At 47.0% G+C, this 22,798-nt stretch overlaps 1 non-coding gene across 1 annotated transcript; it reads right to left on the bottom strand.

Annotated features, from left to right (window-relative positions):
• Positions 1-22,327: 22,327 nt before the first annotated feature.
• Positions 22,328-22,401, bottom strand: TRNAM-CAU. Its single transcript has one exon. It is a non-coding gene; the product is annotated as a tRNA-Met (tRNA).
• Positions 22,402-22,798: the final 397 nt, after the last annotated feature.

Genomic DNA, 22,798 nt, shown 5'->3' with positions numbered 1-22,798 from the left:
GCCGCCTCGGTCCCCCTCCTCTTTCCCGTCCGGCTGCTTCGTCGGCGGCAAGAGGAGTGGGGACCCATCCGTCTTGTTCTACTTTTCTTAGGTTTTTGTTTCTCCGACGGCATCGACGAGGTGGTGGCGACGATGGCGTGTTGGAATAAAGTCTCTCCGGTCTCTCCCTACCTCGACGATGTCCGATCCGGCGCCGGCGAAGGACCTGTGAGAGTTTGTGTCCCCAGATCGGCTGGTTCCCTTCAGATCTTGGCAGTTTGTGTGTCTTTCAAGGAGTACTTTTGGCTCGCGTTTGGTGTGGCGACCACGACATCTTCTTTTGTGTTGTTCTGTGGCTTAACCCGGTTTCTCCAACCCTCTGATCTGGTGGTGGTGGATTGCTAGCTTGTTCTGCTTGGGGTGATGCTCCAGCCGATGCTGCTTCAACGACTTTTAGATCTCGTCTCAAGGGGCGAGTGGCTATTGCGGTCTTTAAAGCCTTGTATGGCGAGGGCATTTGCAGGTGTTGCTTTTCTTTGCTGTTGGTTCAGTGCAATTTTCAATCACTGGCGAGCAGCGTACAATCAGAGGAAGAAAAGACTAGTATGCTTTTTTATTGTAATTTTATTTTTTACTGGTCGTTCTACGTCCAGTTGTCTATCCATTGTACTGGCCTTTGTTTTCCTCGATGATAATTAGATGCCCTTTGGGTGTCTTTATTCAAAAAAAAGAGAGGAGAGATGCTCCGGTCGTCGGAGACGGTCGACAGTCTCAACGACGCAGCGGGTTCCAGGTGAAGGAGTGAGGCGGACGGGGCAGGGGATGGCGCGGCGAGTCAGGAAGTCTAAGGCCTTGGCCTCTGACTCGTACAATGGTGGTGGTGGAGGGTGAACTCCGGCCAGAGATTCCACGAGATGCGGAGGGAGATGGAGAGGTTTGGACAGGGGCTCGTGGACTGGGAGGTGCGGGGTGGAGAGGGGTTCCTCGGGTCAAATTATAGTGGCCGAGGGAGCCTGTACGGGGAGATCAAAGGAGCTCAATGTGGCCATTAATGGTTGTTTGTGCATGTACGTTTTGCGGATCCGTTCAACGAATTAATGTAATGATGCTGAGTTTTTATTCCCTGAATGGATTCGTCATGATGTTCTCACATTTTTCGTGCAGACCCCGAAGTGAAACGGACAAGGAATTGAGTGTGAGGAGGAAAGGAATAGAAGGAGGCAATGGCTGTTTCTGTTTTGTTCTAGCTCCAGATGAACGTACAGAGGAGGAAGATGGTCATCGGTTGGGCTGGAAGATATGGGCCTTAGTGGGAGAAGTTGGGCCAAGGGCAAAGGAAAAAAATAGAAGAGATAGATGGGCTAGATAGCCTGACAGAGAGAAATCTTAACTAATAACAATATTAGACTAGATAATCAATAAATAAATTGTTTGCTCTCTCAGAATTATTATTTAGATCTGAAGAAAAGTGTTCACATAATAATATGGTTTTATATATGACCTTGTGAACATTTATCCGGCCTAAAATGCATTTTTTTAAATAAACATTTTTGCTAAACTAATAGAATAAATTGCAAATAAAACCCAACAAATATATTTTGATTCCAAATTCAATTTCCAATATTTTCCTCGTGTTTTTGAATAAGTCATTTTATCTTCTCTCTTTATTTTGTTATAATGGAAATGAATTTTTGGTGAAATCAAATTTGATCCATATCCCAACTTTGAAATTCTCAAAAATGGTTTTAGGGAAACTTCCAACTCTCTTTTGGTCCTTCAGTTGCTCAAAGTTCCTTGGATCAAAATCAAAAATACAAATGGGGCAAAAATGCATAAATTATGGATGCATATGAATGATCTATTTATAAACATCCAAATTGAAAATTTGGGATGTTACAATTATGTGTGGTGGGGCTGGTTCTTGGGCAAGTACAACCGTGGTTCTATTTGCATCGACAGATAGCACGATCTTTTTTAAAGACCGTGTTTTTATTCCCACAGATACTGCCATCATCCCCTCCAATTGAAATTGCTGATAAACAAGAAAAGTAATTGAATGTACAGACATTGTAAGATAGACAGGTGCAATGGATAGTAGGGAAGAAAACAGGGCATGAAATAATTCGCATTTATGTTGTCTAACCAAACAGAATAGCAGGACATAATTTCACATATATGATGGCTAATTAAACAGGATATCATGACACAATTTCACATGTATGATGGCTAACTAAACATGATAGAATGACATATTTCAAAATATGATGACTATGTAAACATGATGACATGATATAACTATACGATGTGTCTATTAAAGTGGTTGACATGCCATAAATCACAAACATGACGTCGATGGAAACATGATGGCATGATATAATTCACAGATAGAATGCCATAATTTAAAATATGATGACTATGTAAACAGGATGAGATGATATAACTATATCATGTCTTTAGAAAATGGGTTGGCATGCCATAATTCAGATACATGCCGTCTATGTAAACATCATGGCATGACATAATTCAAATATACGATTTATATACTAAGGAAGTGAGAAGAGGGCAATCGCATATATGATGTGTCAACTAAGGAGATGGCATTCAATATTGTGTATATGATGTAAAAACTAAGCATTGCAATACAACATATGCATGATATGAGTAATATAACCCTGCCAGGTTTGAGCATACACCTCAGGGGGATAATAGGACTGGTCATCTGCCTCTTAATCCTCCTCTAAAGAGCTATCTGTAACCAGCAAGATATCTGCTTCGGCAGGTAGCATTGTCTGCTCTGAAGACCTTGTTTTCTCCCGATATCTCCATCACCAATTCAAATGGCTGATGCACAGGAAGAGCAGTTGAATATACAAACATTGTCGACAAAAGCAATGAGAAATACAAAAAAGGACGGCATGATATAATTCACATATATGACGCTTGCCTAAACAGCATGGCATTGCATAATTCACATATATAATGCCTTGTAACAAGATAACATTGCATAATTCACATATATAATGTCTTGCAAAAAGATGGCATTGCATAATTCACATATATGGTAATTAGGCACTAAACAGGTGGCATTCACACAAAGCATGTCTAAACTAAGCAAATGACATAGCAATGCAAGATACCATACGCACGATATGAGCAACATAACCCTGCCAAGTTAGAGCATGCACCTCCGGGGGGGGGGGGGATATGACTGGTCATCTGTCTTTGAATCCTCCTCTGAGGAGCTATCGGTAACCAGCAAGACATGTGCTCCCTCAGATAGCGTTGTCTGCTCTGAAGATCTTGTTTCCACTCCAGATTTTTCCATGACCGTGCCGAATGGCTGATGCACAGGAAGAGTAATTGAATGTACTAAAATTGTTGACAAATTTAACACGTAATAAAAAAATGATGGCATGATATAATTCACATATATGATGACTGGCTAACCAGGGTGGCATTGCAAAATTGACATATATGATGCCTGGCTAAACAAGATGGCATTGCATGATTCACATATACAATAAAGAAACTAAACATATGGCATTGACACAAAGCATGTCTAAACTTAGCAGATGACATCTCGATGTATACAGTAAGCAATGCAAGGCGCCATATGCATGATATTACCAACATCAGCATGCCAAGTTAGAGCAAAGACCTCATGGGGTAAATAGGAGTGGTCTTCTCCTTCTGAATCCCCCTCAAAACAGTTACCTTCCTCTTGATTACGATCCGAAATGGGTGGAGGGGGGCTGCCTTTGCGCCCACCATGGAGCGACGTCTACATGAAATTTTATTGCCACGCAAGGCTCGTCTCTTTTGCTCTACATGATCAGTTCCATTGTGTACAATAACTGGCATGCATAGGAATAAAACATAGTGAGATTATGTAAGGAGTGCATGCACAAATCCAGAGTGATGGTAGCAAACTGCGGATAGACCCAAAACCAATAATAGTAGGCAGATAATAGCTTTAGTTAAAAAAATACAGATAATGGCTCCTTTAATGTTTGTTTGCACCCAACATGAAACTTATAGTAGACACCCGAGATTAACCAAATAGTAGACAGATAGTATTGATTGCTTCCCCAATATGCACCCCAAAACCATTTAAAAACTCAAGTTTCAGCATTAGTTTGGACCTGACTCAGAGTCTAATAGGTTAACACGAGGATAATGTAGCATGTCATCATATTAAGCGATGCATAACGTAAGCAGACACCGAAGAGTGCGGCCTCTCTTGCGGACCCGTGTGGTCCTGAAGGTCATCTGGTCAGTTGATGATGGTAATGCAGTTGTCATGGCTGCCAGCGGCGGGGAAGAAGATCTGAGGTGGCGAAAGACAGTCTGGAGAGCGGATCCCTGCTGCCTTTCATCGTTGGAGCAGCTGAGCTGGGGTGGAACACAGCGCCACAGGAGCAGGACAAACCACACAAGGTTTTCTTTGACACATATCTGTAACAAAAGTAATTATGTAAGGGCTTGTTTGAATTTGATGATTCTAACAATGCATGGATAGGAAATAGACAGGAATAGGATAGGAATGCACATGCAAAACAGAGAATTTAAAAACATAGGATTTCTGCCAATCTGGGTGTTTGATTCACAAGAATTGGAAGATCACAGAATGCAAAAAAGCATGGTGAGATTAAGTCAAACCACAAGAAAATGTACGGTTATAATGCTATTACGCTACTATCTCCTAGTCTTGTGCTTGATGAATAGGAATATGAAAAGGAGGACAAGTGCAAATTAGAATTTCAACAATTTTTCTTTCAAGGAGACACTAAAGGAACAAATCCTACAATTTTCCTTTGCTCCATTCCTTTGCACCAAATTCGTGAAAAGTAGTACCATAGGAAACTTTCCAATTCCTATGTTTTTCATTTAGTTTTATTTTCAAGCGCTGGCGATTCTAGTAGGCATGCTTGAGCAAGGAAAATCCTACACTAAAAAACTGTTTTGGTGCTACTTCTATTACTTTGGACCCAGGCCACTACCCTACTAGCTCAACTCCCAGGCCCATCAACAAATGCACAGCTCAAACACGCAGAGATAAATAATGATGGTGTTTAAGAGAGTCCATCACAGATAGCTAAGTTGCCTGGTACCTCACTACTTGTCATATAGTAATAATCATATTTCACGTTACTACGTGTGCTCAGTGAACAATATATATAACATGTAGAGTAAAAGAGATATGCTACAAGTGTACAACCTCTTTGGCGAAGCCATGTTGATCTCAGCGTGATCGGGTTGGCCAGTGAGGATGCTTCGTCTGACTTGGTTGTCGGAGGAGGGGAATAAGATCCTAGGCGTCTGGAGATGGAGCCCAAGGTACTACTCCACCGTGATGGAGGGTTTCGTCATTGGAGCAGCTCCGGTGAGTTGTACAACGCCGACGCTGAAGCAGGACAAGAGAGACAACGTTAACCTGAGTGGAATTCTAATAGCATCTCCAATAGATGACATAAAATACATAACCACAAAGTGCTAGATGTAAAATACATCAGCCGCTCATCTCTAAACTTAACTGTCGAAACTGAATTTAACTATCAAAACTGAACTTAACTGTCGAAACTGAATTTTACTGTCGAAACTGAACGCACTAGTAAGGTGAGGCTACACGTCAGTCGACTGGCTTTTTCATCTATGGTCACTCGATTTTGCACCCATTGGATACGAAATCAAGGGCATGCAGTTCATCTTCAACCTCCACCCCCCTGAGCCATCATCCACCACCGGCCAAACAGCAGCCCCCCGCCGCCCGTGGCCGGCGGTGCGCCGCCCCGTCCGCCCCGAAAACACTCCCCACCACCGGTCCGCCGCCGCCCTGGCCATCCCTCTAGGCCCCCCATGCCGAGATTTTTCTTCGGTGATCCCCACGCCACCGCCCCACCACCACCGGCGGCAACCGCCCCCACCATGAACCCTAAGATAGATAGTGGGGTACCTCTCCAGCGAGCCTCTCTCCCCGCTGCGGCTGGTTCTTCCTTCACTCCGGCGAGCACCCCCTCCCCCTGAAAATCGACTGACCCGAAAGTCGATTCAATCGACTGAAGTGTAACTAAATCGGAGCAGCATCGCAAGCAAGAGCAAGAGCGAGAGCAGCAACGCGAGCAAGAGCAATAGCAAGAGCAGACCAGGCAGGGGACCGAGAGCAAGAGCAGACCAGCAGCGGGAGCAAGAGCTAAAGCAGCAGCAGCTCCTACTAATGTGGACGTCGCCGCCAAGGGAGCGACGCCATGGAGGAAGTGGTCGGCGATGCCGCTGTGGATGGAGCCCCGCCGTGTCGGCTCGGGACCTCGCGCCGGTAGCACCGTGAGATCGAATCAAGAAGAAAATGCGGTGATTAGTGTACAACCTCTTTGGTGGCGCCGATTAGGCCATAGGTTCATCCGAGGAAACGATGATGATGATGCTCTTCCAATGGTGCAGGTGAAGATGGCGGTGTCGGAATGGAGGTGGCACGAAAGACGAGGGGAACATCAGGGAAGCTCCTTGGAGGTGGAGGATGGGGTGGCTGAACCGGCGGGACGACGAGATCGACGACGGATCCTCATCAGGTACGATGGATGAGGGACGTCGAGGTGTTGATGTGGACGATGTCGTTGGGGAAGAGGCTCCGGCTGGGTGGTGGACGGAGGAGGGTGTGGGGCTTCGTCGCCGGTTTTTGCGGCCTCGGTGTACGAATGGGTGGGCGGATGGGATGGGAGTGGGGAACCATGGCTTAGGGACGTGCTTGTCCGAAATGTGGGGTAAGTTACGAAAGTACCCCCACCGATTTGAGGCGGTTCTTTCGGTTCAGGGGTACCACAGGCATTTCGCGTGTCGGGATTTCACAGGAGGTGGGAGTTTTTGCGCGCGTTGTAATTTTGGACTAGCAAGGCGCGGGTTGAGATGGAGGGGGTTGTCGGAGCACAATGAGACAAAGATATATCTTAAATATTTCGGGCTAACAAGGCGCGGGTTGAAGAGGCGGGAGTTTCACAGCACGATAGACAGACTAGCTTGAAATTTTGGCATAACAAGGCGCGACTGGAAATTTCAGGAGAGCAAGCTTAATGTGTACAAAAAAAAGACAATTTGCACCTCAACACACACAACACACACACACAAACACCATTTAGTCTATAGTAAGGTACACGTGAATTGCACGCATGAGATTTGGCAACCAAATTATGAATAAATACCACATTATAGCAGGTAAGCTTTTAGTCATATATGCATGATGTAGATGTTAGTTTAATTCTTATAGTTCATTTCATTCAAAATCATCTAGTTTTTATAAGAAAGCTAATCTATTTTAAGATTCATGGAATTTTGCATTGTAAGACATAAAGTAAAAAACAAATAATGGCAAATCATGTAGAAAAACATTTGGGCAATTCTAGTACGGAAGATTCTAGAACAAAGAAGAAGTGCTTGTGTTTTGAGGTTTGTGCATTATGCTTAAGTTCAACCATGGAGTCTTCTAGATTGAACATGTGGCGAAATCTGGTGGAATCTAGATGATATCCAACGGCCAGTAGTGCTCATATTTGCCATCTCTACACCATCGGATTCGCCTCATCCTACGACCATCTTTCAAAGTTAATGTTACCCGCACACAATATAAAAAATAAAAAATATAATATATATAGGGGTATTGATATACATATGTGATGCGAAAGCCACCTATCATCTTTAGTTAGAATAGTGTGTCCATGCACCGATGCAATGTGGCCAAACGATGTCTGCCATCGGTATCTCAAATTCAAATCAGTCTGACCTTGTTCAATGTGTATACATTACAACATGCTCGTTTCCAAACCACACCGCACAGATCTCTGTTATATTCATGCATGCATCGGTTTCAAACATCAGGATCTCTTATTCAAATATTTGAATTCAACTTTACATTGATTATGACCTCACCTAGTCTTTTACACCCACACAGTTGTCTTCTCTTTATAATTGTACCACTAACTTTCTCTCGTGCATGCATGCACACACAATACCAATCGGCATTATCCATCGCACACATCTTTTTCTTCAGGTCGGTCTCCCATGAAGGCACACACCCACACACATCCCCCTCTCCATCATATCGAGCATTCTTTATCTCTCACGCATGCATGCGCAACGATCGATGTTCCTCCATGTCTGTCTGTATATAGCTAGGTCTTTCATAGTTTTCCACACAAACTGATCAATCAATATATCCAGTGAGGTCTCACCCTCTTTTCCATGTCCACATATATAGCTAATACACCCACATTAATTATATATCCAACGTCCCCCTCTCATCATCCATGCCTTCCGCTTCATCTCTCAGGCGCACGCACAATGGCGAAGACAGGGGCAGCAAGGGCCCTGCCGCCCCTAACATAACCATATATCAAGGCTAATATGAATGTGATCATTAGACAATTGCTGCTAAAAATGTTTTAAGTTCATGAATTGGCCCTCCTTGTAAAGATTAGCAATGCTTGGCCCCCTAGCTCATTTATTTTTCATGGCTTCGCCACTGCGCGCAACAGCGCACGTTCTTGCCCCCTCTCTCTAAATATCGATCTCGCACTTGTGCACTCCTTCATAGTCTCCCTCCACTCGGCCCCTCGCACCATCTTCTAGAACCCCACCGGATTTTGCCACATGTACAATCTAGCTGACTCCATGGTTGAACTTAAGCATAATGCACAAACCTCAAAACAACAATGGTTCTCCTTTGTTCTAGAATCTGCTGTATCATAACTTCCCAAACTTTTTTTCTAGTTGAATTGCCATTATTTGTTTTTACTTTATGCTTTTCACAATTCCATGAATCATAAAATAGATTAAGGGCTTCTTTGATTCAAAGGATTCTCAAAGGAATTTTGGAGGATTCTAATCCTTAGGAAGTTTTCCTATCTTGGTTGTTTGATTCGTGGGATTGTAAACCATAGGAATTTTTCCATATGATTCATTTGCACTAGATTTCATAGGAAACATCCCATCCACTCAAACCTCTTTGAAATAATTCTGCGTTTTTTCTATGCACAATCAAACACTCATACAATCTTGTAGGATTCAAGACGACATTCCACTATAATCCCATGTTTTCCCTATTCCCTCCTTTTGGAAATCCTACGAATCCAAGAGGCCCTAGCTTTTTTTATAAAAACTAATTGATTTTGAATGAGATGAACTATAAGAATTAAACGAAGGTCTACATCAGGCATATATGACTAAGAGCTTACATGCTATAGTGTGGTATTTATTCATAATTTGGTTGCAAAATCTGATTCGTGCAATGCACGTGTACCTTACTAGTACTTCGAGTATGTGGAAAACACGTAAATTAGAATTCCAATGGCACGCTACAGAGTGTCTCTCTTACAGTTCATGAAGCCACGTGGCACATGTGGAGGCGTTGTCGCATCCTCCTTGTGTGGATTGATCACAGTGACGTGCTGCTGGTTCCAGAAGAATGTACTCGTCCTCCATGAGCCATACTGTCGGTACATGCATGAAGTGAAGATGTGCAAGCACGCCATGCACGCACTCATTCCCTCGCACGCACACGCAGGTACACGAGCGGACACAATTTTGTACCAAGATCCACCCCATGTGATAATTTGACGCGTCTAAAGTCGTTCACTTCATTGATGGTCAATTAATACAGCGCATGCAAATTGAGTGGACGTGAGGGCGGAAGAAAGACATTACTACTCCACTACGCGCATGCGAGTAGTTAAATCATGGGTTGCTAGTAGTACTTCCATTGGTCTCCTTCATATTTTGTGCCAATTTTTAACAGTAACATAATATTTACGCATTTTAGCAGTGTAGTCTACTTGAAATTGATGTTCCACTAAACTCATCGGGAGCCGTTTCGGGCCTCGAAATCAAAACCATCAATTAATCTTTATCTTGTTCCCATCCCATTTGAAAGCCTGCTCACACCTACTAGTACGTACCAAGCCTGAATGTGTTCCCACTATGTAGGTATTAGTACTAGTGCTAGTACTTAGGTTATAGAAAGGGGAACTACCTAACCGAAAATTACTCTACCTTTCCTCCTCATAAGTGCTTCTTCTTCGTCCGTCCTTGCCATGGCCGGTGAGTAGAGCTCTAGGTCGAGAACTACTCGTAACAAGGGAGCGACAACCAAGGCTGCGGAAGAAAAAAGAGGGCTTGCCGCCACGCAGAGACCTCGAAAGATCTCTCACGGGCAGGCGATGGCTCCTAGGAGCGCCCTAGCCGCGGAGGCGAACATGCCGAGCTGGCGGCGCTGGAGTCATTATCCCTCGACGGCATGCCCGATCAGCTCAATAAGCACCTCAATAAGCAGAAGGAGTTCATCCACGACTTGGTGGAGCTACTGAAGGAGAGCCTCGACGGCACGCCCACTGAGCTCAATAAGCAGGGGGTTGACCGCCGGCTTGGTGATGCTGCTAAAGAAGAGCATTGCCTCAGAGAAGAAGGCGACCAGCAAAACCCTGCAACTTTAGGAGGACAAGGCGAAGCTCTGCCACGAGCTCGACCTGTTGAAGGAGAAGAACACCGGCTGGAAGAAGCTGCATGAGAATAGTAGTTCCTCGATGAAGATGCTGCAGGCCCTCATCATGGAACAGAAGGAGGAGTTGGCAAAGCTCCGCATCGAGCACCCGGCTGCTGTCAAGGTACGTAATGCGACCGTGGAACAGATGATGAAGGCTCATGTCGAGAAATCCCGCGTCATGGACAGAATGAAAAAGATGGCGGAGGAGACGCGCAAGGAGATGGAGGCCGTGGAGGCGATGAAGAAGCAGTTTAGATCATTTGGGGTGATAATCTTCCTTCTTCTTTTGCTCCTGTGTTTCATCTTTTGCTTCGGGTGTTTCGCCGCACGTGTCATGTTCTCTGCGAGGCACGAATAGAACAATGCTAAGGATGAGATGACTAGCAAATTAGATCATTTTTATCGCCATATGGCACTGGGCTGCCGTGTTTCATGCTCCTCCGTCGTAGTACTACTCCAGTGGAAAACTTGAGTATACCGCACGGTTCTTTGCTCCTCCTCAGGTCGTCGGCACATTTATACAAGCAGTCAAATCACAAGGCCCCACCTTCCAGCAGTAATGAGCCGTCAAGTCACAAAGGCCCTCGCCTCTCGTGAAACCGACCAAGCTAGACTGCCCCGCCCTCTAGCCTTTTAAAAAATGTATACTTTTGTACAATAGTAGTATCGATGGATTGCGCCATGGAGCAAAACTTGAAATTAAAAAAAAGGTGGTACATATAGAGAGCGCTCGTCGCCAAATTATGCATATAGTACTATTAAAAAGGCTAGTCACAATAATGGTGTCCAGCACAACCCACCCCTCAAATAAAACTAAGTACCCTAGAATTCTTTGACAAAACTAAGCACCCTGAAATTCTTTGACAACTAAGTTGCTGGCTATATGATATTGGCCATATATATTGTACGTATATAATGTGAAGAAACAAGTGGTAGTACTATACCAACTAAAAGATGAAATGTAAGAAATACTAGTATGTACGTACTGAAGAGTTAAAGTAACAAGAAGAAACATAACATAGTTCTGTTGGGGGCTCAACACAACACACCCCTCAAATTAAACTAAGCACACCTGAAATTAAACTATGCAACTAATCCGGTAGACACTGCATTAGAACCACCATGAGCAACGACACTGCCACCTTACTCGGAGTCCTCGTCCACGTCCTCGACTTCATGCTTGTCCCTCTTCCTCTTGACCGATACTTCTTTGCTTGAACCGCACACTTGGCTCTTGCTCTTCATCCAACCCTTGTAGATATTGATACAAAGTTAGCCATCCATTGCAGTGTAGTGGATGTGGTCTATATCTAGTACATTCCGCTGCCATGCATGACGATGAAACGTGTATTGAGGTTTCTCCGGTTTACCGTACGAAGGATGAACCATGGCTCCTGCCAGGGTCAACATTGAAGGCTGGCCACTGGAGGGCAGCAAACGATTCTTCTGGAGGTCGAAGGGGTTGCCTACAACGAGGCCTATCTGACCCAGGACTTTTTTGTTGTTCGTAAAGTCTACAGTAACGAATTTGACTAGGTTTCTCTTGAGGAAGTTCTTAAAATCTAGGCATTCAACGTCGGCATAGCATATATGGTAGACCAAGCGTAAGTCATGCACGCAAACCTGGATCACAGCGGGCTTCTTCCTCTCTTCCTCCTTTAGACCCTTCTCTCGTCCCAAGACTGTGGTGTACTCAACATCTAGCCCAGCGACCCACTCATCATCTGAGTTTTTGAACATGCGTTTGAAGCGAGCAAGGCATCCTTTCACCGTCGCGGAAGAATGGGTGTAGATAATGTCGAACTCATCGCCAGTGATGGTTCTAACCTTGTACTCACCGCCGATCATGGAGATTTGGGATGCCATGGATTTGGGAGGAGGGTTAGGATTAGTGGAACTGCCGTAATGTGAAAGTATGGGACGACTAGGAGCGAACCACCGTAATATTAAAGGACGTGCGGGGACGAGTAGGAGCGAACTACCAGCGGGCGAATGGCAGGGTAGTGTCTTTCCATTCTCCCATGATATAGGCTTCCGAGAGCCCTTGGATATGAGATCGAACGGTTGCATGGCGTGATTCTAGACCTATGGGTGAATATCCTATCCTGGGGGGTTATTCTGCAAATTTTCAGCAACTTAACATGCGATCGTTCGATCTCAGATCCAAGGGCTACTAGCAGCCCGTGTCATTGGCACGCCTACCATGACCGTCGCATCGCTCGCGCGGTCGCCCCCTTGGAGATTTAACACGGCGTGTTAGGCTATCTGATGTTGGCATGTCATCACTTAGTCACTCATACTACAACAAGGTTAGCTCTAAGGTTGGCTATAAGTGTATTTTTTTACTTCTCTCTATCTCTTTCTTCATACCCCCTCCGTCCCATAATATAAGAACGTTTTTGGCACTAGTGTAGTGCCAAAAACGTTCTTATATTATGGGACAGAGGGAGTAGTATTTATTGCATTTGCCAAGGAGTGACCTCTTCCAATGAAATGGTGCTTTAGATGAGGTGCTAAGGGCATTAAATGGCTTAGCAATCAAGTCCCCAATGCATAGGTGCTTACCACTTTTTTTTTGCTAAGTTTGCTTCATTTAATTAGCTATAGACTCAAAATTCTCTTTTCACCTAGGTACACGCGCTTAGCACCATTTCTTTCTTGGGTCACCAAACTAGTCTCTCTCTTCTTAATTAACTTGTCACATCAGACTTTATGCCTATGTGGCAAGCTTAGCACCTGTAGGAGCAAGTAAGTAGTACAATAGTGGGCTATATGTGGAGGAAAGAGAGGCAAGGAAAAAGTGGAGAAGTGGGCTCCCATGCAAGAGCCACCCTCTACTACATGGTGGAGCATTGGGAGAGGCACCTGTATGGAGGTGGTCAGGAATTGGGAGACTCACGCCGTTCGTAGCGTCGCAGTTAAAATAATAATGGCAAGTCAAATCACGGGGCCCCACCTGTCCAGCAGTAACTCGCTGTCAAATCACACAGCCCTATGTTTGCAGCAGCCTACTCCCTCATCTTCTTGCGTCTCTGTCGAACCGACTAGGAGGAACTGCCCCGCCTACCGCACAGGAAAAGCCCCGCCCTCGACTTTTAAATAGTACAGTATACTAATTTTGTATCCATGGATTGCGCCATGGAGCAAAGCCTCTAGAAAATGGCGGTACACATGTACGGAGTATACAACACGCCTGTAGCGTTTGCATCACACCCCAGACGGTCGGTCGGTCTGGCACGCTGCTCTCCGAATGGAACGCGCATCATATTGCGTTTGCACACACATGTGGGACCGCAATTGAGAACCGACCATAGGCACACTCCCCGGCCTCGCATGTCGGGTGACTTAATAGAAGAGGATACGAGCTTTAGTACTAGAGAAGTGTTTTATTACGTTGGTGCCTGGACGATCCCTGCAAGACACGGAAGATCAGTTCGTCCATGCATGTGACCAGACTCCAGCAGACACGCCTAGATTGGCTATCGTCTAAATATCGTGCAGGCTGTCTTGTACAGGGCTATAGTTCTGGTGAGAAATCTAAAAAAAGGTTTCTTGTCATCTCGCAAAATTAGGTGTCATGTTCTTCGGATCACTGTGAGGGTTAAACAGCAACAACTGAGTTGGGCTAGTCATTGGGGGCACATGCACGAAGACTACTCGGCTGCCATCTAGGTCAAGCCGGCTATGTTAATTAGGAAATCTATCGACGGACCCCTTTTCTACGAGTTTATCTTTAATTTAAGCTTTGATCCTCGTCCAGTTTGTCCGTCGGGATTCATGTTGTCTCCTTTGGGCAGTGAGGTTATGATTTCTTGTCATGTGGCAATTTTTCGTGTTATATGTTACAATCCGGTGCTTTAGATCAAAATGACGACAACTGCGCCTCCAGGCCACGTGCATGAAGACTTCTCGACAGTCATTGACGAGGTCAAGCCGGCTTCGGTAGACAAAAGAAAACTAGTACTCCACTATATAGGCAGGAGCCTCCGCGCTTTCTCGCTAGTGTTGCTCTCTTCACATTGTCTCGTCCTCTCCAGATCTAAACACGACAGCGGTGGCCACACACACACTCTCTCTCTCTATTCATCGCTGGTGACAGATCCAGCTGGATCCTCTCCGTCAGGGAAGGTGAGAAGGTGCAATGTTCACGCGGTCGTCCTTGGCAACGACTCTTACCCACTGTTGGCGCGTCCCGATCAGCCTGCCTTGCTGTTCTCTCCCAAGCACCGCTAGCGAGGGAGGGCCTCCGACCCCTTCTTCCTCACTGCCATAGTGTGGGCAGGTCCGGCCTCCCGCCGCCCACCTAGCGACATCCCGGCGACCATCAGGTATAACTTCCTTTGAAACCGGCCTTTCTATACTTCTGGAGCTCCTGACGTCGCTGCATTTGTATCTTTTACTATTTCTCAGGCCCCCTCGTAGATAGTATCGATCTACTGTTCGAAAACCACCTAAATTTTTATGGTTAAGAGGTAAAACTAGTTCATGAACTCGAATCTAGTACTACTTGGTTCAAACAAGGAAGAAAGGGGGTGGGGGTGGGGGGAAGATTTGTTACCTGAATCTAGGACTTGGTCGAAAGAGGAAATAATGGGGGCGAAAAGTAGTAGAGACTGGCTATCCAACTGGTCTCTAGGTCTAATAGGGAAATAAAGGGAAACGCAGTACAAACTCAATATAAACCCGATCTATTGGTTGAAAAAGGAAATAAAGTGGGGACTGGGGGACAAGTCAACAGAGTAAGTCCAGCACTAGATTTGCTAGCCTCACACAGTACAAGGTGGCTATACCGAACAAAAATGGGACCAACCCAGATATCCTGTTCTGATGTTTGTTGCCCCGAGCCACTCTTATGTAATGACACTGGTAAAATGTAGCAGTCGCACTGTTAAAAGTAAGGACACGTTAAACCAATGTTGTTTTCAATGTAATGCCTCCAGTAATATGAATCAATGGCACTTTTTTACATGTCCTGCTAAATTTCCCATTGAGATAAGTTGGTTCTTTTCGTTAGAAATGCAACTGTCCTGGTCCGCCTACTCTCCCGTGCCCAAAGTAATGTCGTATTTAACGGTTGTCATAGTTAATCCTAATGCCCACACTAATATCTAGCAATGCCACCGCTTTAGAAATTGCTACTGTCCTTGTAGGATTGCCATTCAGATAAGGAACATGCTTCTTTTCATTTGATGCATGTTTCATCACTTGTTAGTCACCCTCCTTTCCACCTTTTTTGTGCAAACAGAGATATACATTTCACGCTCGATCTTAGTTGAACTTCACAAATGATATCCAAATTATAGTTGAACATTCCAGGAGCTTCACAACCAACCTTGATGTTGCTAAATTTTATTGCAACTAATGAAGAAGAAGCTCTGTGGGTTTCGTTTTCTGATGGAAATGGAACCGGGACTGGAGCCCTTTTCTTAAAAAATGAAGAAGTTGCTAGCTCACAGGACATTGCTTCATTTTAGGTGAACTGCACCAAAAGGTCCCACGAATTGAATCATCCATGTTGGTGACTAAAAGAGCCAGCTTCAGCATCCCAGTCTAAGCACCCCCGGCCTCCATGTTGGTGACTGAATCATCCATGTTGGTGACTGAATCATCCTTGTTGGTGACTGAACACACAGTACACCTCGTTTGCCACCTGCTCGACCCTAGTGTCACTGATAAAATGAAGTAATAATATAGTTAAAATAGCGCGAGTGTTTTCTCTATCATTTCATTTCCAATGTAGATAAAGAAAGTGCTTCTCTTTGTTAATGTATGTTTCATCAACTAGTCTTATTGTTAATGTTTAAGCGTTTGTGCAATCTAGGGTGCTTAATTTTAGTTGATCTGTACAAAAATAGAGATTTGAATGTCTCAAGGCGCCTCCTTGTACTACCGCTGCACACTGATGTTCATCCCCGACAGAAGGTGTATCTGGGAGACTTGGGACGATTTCCAGTATGAGGCATACCGTATGAGGCGTCGCAGGGCCCATCTCGCCCTCGCAGCATGGCATACTATGATACTATCGCAATATTTTCTTCTATTTATTTTGTGTGTTTCATCAACTAGTGCCACTATAATGTAATCACGCTTTTTCATTATCTATGCAAACAGGGTTATTCAGCTGCATTTTGGTGGAATTGCACAAATGTACGTATGGAACCGGCATATATGCAGAGTGTGAGGTGTGCCAAGTAAAAATTACCGACACCAGCCATGCTCCATACATGCATTGGCATCCACCACCACCGGTGGGATGTGTGGCGCTCTTTGTGGATGGATATTTCTCGGCAGCAAATCCTCACTACAAAAAAAAGACACATCCATGACATTTTGGGCCGAACAAATTTTTTTCCTGTCATACATATGACACTTCTATGACGATAATTGTGACAAAACCTGGTATCATCATAGATGTGGCGGGCTCCTACTTCTATGACAAAAAATCATGACAGAAAATGGGCTTTTCGTCTTGGGCGGGCCGGAGACGCAGCTGCATGACATTATTTGGGCCATCCATGACGGAAAAAACCATGGTAGAATCGAGGGCAAGGAAAATTTCGGGGAGTTCCCGGTTACGGTGGGCGGTCGAGGGCCGAGCGATGCACGTTTCTCTCGTGCACGTACGCGTGTGTGTGCGAGGCGGTGTCTCTAACTGAACCCGAGCGAGGCATTGGGCTCTAACTGAACCCGAGCGATTGCAATGCAGGCTACGCATTACTGAACCCGAGCGATCGATCGATGGCTGTTAGCTGAACCCGATCGAGCAATTCCTTCGCTACTGCTGCTAACTAAAGCCGATCGATGCTGCCTCTCTGGATGAACAGTGAGTGTTGCGGGGGGGGGTGGATGAACAGTGAGCGGTGGCGTTGCCTCTGGATGAACAGGACACCGTGGTGTGGAGGGCTGGATAAACAGTAGACTGTGGAGGGGTGCCTGTGGAGGGGTTGTTGAACAGTAGCCGGTGGAGTAGCGCGCGGTGGAGGATGGATGAACAGGAGCCCGTGGAGGCTAGAGGAGGTCGACGGTAGCCCGTGGAGGCTGGAGGAGGTCGACGGTGGAGATGAACAGTATCCCGTGGAGTCCCGTTTTTCGGTACGCCACACCCCTCTCGATGAACAGGACCCCTGTTTCGACCGTAGCACTCCAACACAAGTCAGTTTCATCTGTTTTGCGGTACGCCACACCCCTCCCGATCAACAGGACCACCGTTTCGACCGTAGCGCTCCAACACAAGTCCGTTTCGTCCGTTTTGTGGTACGCCACACCCCTCTCGATCAACAGGACCCCCGTTTCGACTGTAGGAGGTCCGTTTCCTCCGTTTTGCGGCACGCCAGACCCCTCCCGATCAACAGGACCCCCGTTTTGAACGCGGCCAGTCGAACACAAGGCCGTTTCCTCCGTTCTGCGGTACGCCAGGCCTTGTTTCCATCGCCTGTTCCGTCCAAGCCCTCCCGATGAACACGACGACGCATTCCGTTCCAACCCAGCTGGTTGGCTCCGCATGAACACGACGACGACGTTGTTTCAACGTTCCGACCCAGCCATGTACACAAGCCATGGCCGTACATATGCACGAGTAGGCGTTCGAGACCCCGCCCGTATGTACACATACGTGGCCGTATTTTCTTTCTTACACCCTGGCCGTTGTACGTACGTGTACATGCTATGTGCGCGCCTCTACTACGACACGTGCGCGCCTCTACAACGACCAGCATGTACGTACACCTTCGCGGCCATAATGACAACACTACGTACGCTTCGACCAGGTGGGTCCCGACTGTCAGGCACTTCCTTGCCTGCGAAGATGTAGCTGGTGGGTCCCAGCAGTCAGGGGGGCGAATTGTTTTGTTTTTTTTCCTGGACGCACTTCCTTGCGTCTGAAGATGTAGCTGGTGGGTCCCAGCAGTCAGGGGGCGAATCGTTTTTTTTACCCGGACGCACTTCCTTGCGTGCGAAGGTGTAGCTGGTGGGTCCCAGCAGTCAGGGGGGGAACATTTTTTTCGCGAAATACGGTGGCCCGTCCAGTGGGTCCTCGCTGTTAGGTGGAGGAATAATTATTTTGCACGTAATAAGGAGGCACTTCCTTGCTGCGGCCGTGGACCCAGCTGTCAGCCTCTCCACGTATAGTCCACGTCCGATGGAAGCCGTTCCTTGACCATGTTGACCACGCCGGGCCGAGAGCACCAGGGCGGTGGATGACGGCGAGGCCTAGGAAGGGGACGGTGCGGAGCTGGGGAAGATGTGGCAGTGGATGCACACGCGTAGAGGAGTATGAGGGTTCACTGGTTCGCTGTGGTGTGAGGCTGTCGTTGCTGCTGAATAACAGGCGGTGTGGGTGAGTAGAGGGATGGCTTGACCAACAGTGGGAGTAGTAGGAGGCGGTGAGGCCTCCGCCGCATCGCAGCCGGCCATGGGAGGCAGGAGCACGAGGCCCGACCGGCACTGGTTTGGGCGGCTGGAGCAAGAAGACCAGAGGTTGAAGAAGCACTACGGCCGTTGGATGGACATTGTATGGTCATTGGAGCTAGAATCATGCGTATTGACTAAGTTGACAAAGCCCTCCGTCCCCGTGAACTTAGTAGGCCCACAAGTCAGCCTACCATTATACTGGGTCCCAGCTAACAGGGGGAGTATTCATTTTTGTGCGTAATAAGGAGGCACTTCCTTGCGTGCGAAGATATAGCTGGTGGGTCCGAGGTGTCAGCGGCAGTAACATTTTTTTCACGAAATACAGAGGCCCTTTCGGTGGGTCACTAATGTCAGGTGGAGGAATCATTATTTTTTGCGTAATAAGGAGGCATTTCCTTGTGTGCGGCCGTGGACCCAGCTGTCGGCCTCTCTACCTACAGTCCACTTCAGATGCATGTCGGTCGTTGACCACGTTGACCAGGCCGCGCCGAGAAGCACCAGGGCGGTGGCCGACGGCGAGGCCTAGGAAGGGAACGACACGGAGGTAGGGAAGACTCGGCAGTTGTTTCCCACGCGGAGGGGAGTACGACTGTACGAGGGTTTACTAGTTCGTCTGTCGTCACCGGAGAATAACATCAGGTGTGGGTGAGTAGAGGGATGGCTAGGCCAGCAATGGGAGTACGGTGGGGTAGTGAGGCCTGCACGGCAGCACAGCCGGCCGCAGGGAGGAGGGAGCAGGCAGTCCCGCCAGCACTTGTTTGAACGGCTGGAGCAGGAAGAGCAGAGATTGAAGAAGCACGACGGCCCTTGGATGGACATCCAACAGTCACTGCTTGTGCGTCAACCTTTTTTTAGGAAAGCCTCAAATCTGTGGAAAACAACATACAACCCATCTGCCATTATTTCTAATAATTTATAGCCCATTTGCTAATTCTTAAGGTTTTTATTGGAGCCCATATTCTTTTTTTAGCATTACAGCCCATATTGTGGCCACGGTTAAAAAATCATATGAAATTTTGCATATTTCGGTGCGGTCCGAACTGTTTTTAATCCCAAAATTTCGACTCACATTCAAACTGATTTTAAAAATAAATGTATATCAACATAAAATGCAACAAATTCTCCACGCATAAAAAATAATGTAATTTAAAATCTCAAAATGAAAAAAAGATATTTGAAACTAATTGCCAGTTTGATGTGTTTTAAAAATGTACATCCCATTTCTCATTACTGATGGGCCATTTTCTCGGCCAGCCGAATGAAAGCTCTCCTCGTCTTGAAAGATTTGCAGCCCAACAGGCCTGACAAAGCGACTTACTTGGCAAATCACAAAAAAATTGGGCTGTGGCCGTGGACCCAGCTTCAGCTTCTCCACGTACAGTACTCTTCTGATGGAACTCGTTCCTTGACCAAGTTGACCATGCCACGCGGAGAGCACCACGGCGGTGGACGACAGTGAGGCCTAGGAAGGGGACGACGTAGAGCCGGGGAAGACGCGGCGGTGGAAGCCCGCGCGGAGAGGAGTACGAGGGTTCACTCGTACGGCTGCGGTGTGAGGCTACCGTCACCGCAGGGCCTGGCCAACGGTGGGAATAGTAGGGGGCGGTGAGGCCTCCGCGGCAGCACAGCCCGCCACGGGAGGAAGGAGCATGCGACACGACCGGCGCTGCTTTGGGCGGCTGGAGCAAGAAGACCAGAGGTTGAAGAAGCACTACAGCCGTTGGATGGACATCGATGGTCACTTGAGCTAGAATCATTCATATTGACTAAGTTGACAAAGCCCTTTGCCCCCGTCAACTTAGTACGCCCACAAGTCAGCCTCCCACCAAGGTGGGTCCCAGCTAGCCGGGGGAGTATTCATTTTTTGTGCGTAATAAGGAGGCACTTCTGGTGGGTCCGAGCTGGCAGTGGGGGGAACATTTTTTTCCCGAAATACGGTGGCCCGTCCGGTGGGTTCCAGCAGTCAGGGGGAAACATTTTTTCGCAAAATACTGGTGGCCCGTCTGGTGGGTCCCTGGTGTCAGGTGGAGGAATAATTATTTTTCGCGTAATAAGGAGGCACTTCCTTGCGGCTGCCGTGGACCCAGCTGTCAGCCTCTCCATGTACAGTACTCTTCCGATGGAATTCGGTCGTTGACCACATTGACCATGCCGCACCGAGAGCACCATGGTGATGGACGACAGCGACGCCTAGGAAGGGGACGACGCGGGGCCGGGGAAGACGCGACAGTGGATGCTCACGCATAGAGGAGTATAAGGGTTTACTCGTTCGGCTGCGGTGTGAGGCTGCCGTCGCCACAAAATAACAGGGGGTGTGGATGAGTGGAGGGATGGCCTGGCCAGCGGCGGGAGTAGTAGGGGGCGGTGAGGCCTGCATGGCATCACAGCCGGCCACAGGAGGCAGGAGCAGGCGGCACGATCGGCACTGCGTTGGGCGGCTGGAGCAAGAACACCAGAGGTTGAAGAAGCACGATGGCCGTTGGATGGACATCGTACAGTCACTACAGCTAGAATTGTTCATATTGACTAAGTTGACAAAGCCCTCCGTCCCTGTCAACTTAGTGGGCCCACAAGTCAGCCTCCCACCAAGGTGGGTCCCAGCTAGTAGGGGGAGTATTCATTTTTTCTGCTTAATAAGGAGGCACTCCGGTGGGTCCGAGCTGACAGCGGGGGGAACGCTTTTTTCACGAAATACGGTGGCCCGTCAGGTGGGTCCCAGCAGTCTGGGGGCAGAGCATTCTGGCACTTTTTGGCGACTTTCACTTTCAACCCGATTCACCGCCTACGTGCCCTTTATGCCCAGTCATTCTGAAGAACACGTGCCCCCCCCCGTCTTACCGCGGCTGCTAGCACAGAGTTAGCCGGGGCTTCTTCCTCGAGTCCTGTCATGATCGCGCACTCGACGAAAGCGCTTTACAAGCGGCATTGCCCTTCTTCACTCACGCGATATTGCTGGATCGGGCTTTCGCCCATTGTCCAAGATTCCCCACTGCTGCCCCTCGTGGGAGTCCGGGCCGTGTCTCAGTCCCAGTGTGGTTGATCATCCAAAAAGACCAGCTAAGCATCATTGGCTTGGTCAGCCTTTACCTGACCAACTACCTAATACTACGCAGGCTCATCAAACAACGCTTTTGAGCTTTCTTCAGGATTTGGCTCGAACTGTTCGGCAGATTCACACGCGTTATGCACCGGTTCGCCACTTTGTTCTCAACTATCCTGATTCCAGCAAACGGAGGCCATTAGGTCAAAGCCGTAGCGCGCTCCCTGTAGTTTTGAAGCAGGGCGAGACAACTTTAGCTAGGAGCCTCTTTTCCTTCTGCCCAGCTCCCCGAAAACAACGTTCGACTTGCATGTGTTAAGCATATATCTAGCGTTCCTTCTGAGCCAGGATCAAACCCAGATTTTGACTATATTAGGCGGGGACAGGATTCGAACCTGCAGTCTTCAGGTCATGAGCCTGATGAGTTGACCAATTCCTCTACCCCGCTTCTTCCCTTGATCTTTCTTTCCCTCTTCCCATAAACATTGCTTCTCTCTCCTAACCACTCTTAAATATGTGAAATACACAGAATCGATCCAAAACTACAAGCAAGGGAATCAACTCTTATTGCCGTAAAGGAAAAATAACCCCTTTCCTTTATATATATACACGAGGAACAAGTAGCCTTCGCCACCTATTCCTGAATTAAGGCAACACGAGAAATCTTTCTCTATGTCAATTCAAAACAAAACAAACGGACGACTGAATCCTATAAATGAAATTCTATTGAGAAGAGCTTGCGCCTATGCTTCTATAAAAATCACCTATGTGGAACGGATGCTTCTACTTGGTCATCATAGACCAGCAAATCCATTTGAGAGCTATCTTCCTTTGGTAGTGTCCTT

Source organism: Triticum dicoccoides, chromosome 5B (genome assembly GCF_002162155.2).
Source record: "Triticum dicoccoides isolate Atlit2015 ecotype Zavitan chromosome 5B, WEW_v2.0, whole genome shotgun sequence".
In the NCBI taxonomy this organism is placed as follows: domain Eukaryota; kingdom Viridiplantae; phylum Streptophyta; class Magnoliopsida; order Poales; family Poaceae; genus Triticum; species Triticum dicoccoides.
The sequence above is the reverse complement of the archived record's forward strand: the minus strand, read 5'-3'. Positions and strand labels throughout refer to the sequence as shown.